The sequence below is a fragment of the Otolemur garnettii genome, unplaced genomic scaffold (assembly GCF_000181295.1).
Source record: "Otolemur garnettii isolate 467f Iridium unplaced genomic scaffold, OtoGar3 scaffold00155, whole genome shotgun sequence".
NCBI lineage: Eukaryota > Metazoa > Chordata > Mammalia > Primates > Galagidae > Otolemur > Otolemur garnettii.
Window position 1 is genome coordinate 1,437,947 of NW_003852550.1, and position 285 is coordinate 1,438,231.

Below are 285 nucleotides of genomic sequence, written 5' to 3' on the forward strand. Positions count from 1 at the left end.
ACAGGTGTAATTCTTTTTTCAAATATTTTCGGTGTGGTTATGATCTGCAGTTGGTTGAATCCATGGATGTGGAACCCAACAATGAGGAGGGCTGAGTGTATAGTGCTTAAAAACATATTTCATGTTGTTTTTCTTTCCCCGTTACAGTGTGGAAATTGGCGAGAGTGTACGTGGAGAGGATGTCTACATTGTTCAGAGTGGTTGTGGTGAAATCAATGACAATTTAATGGAGCTTTTGATAATGATTAATGCCTGTAAGATTGCTTCAGCCAGCCGGGTTACTGC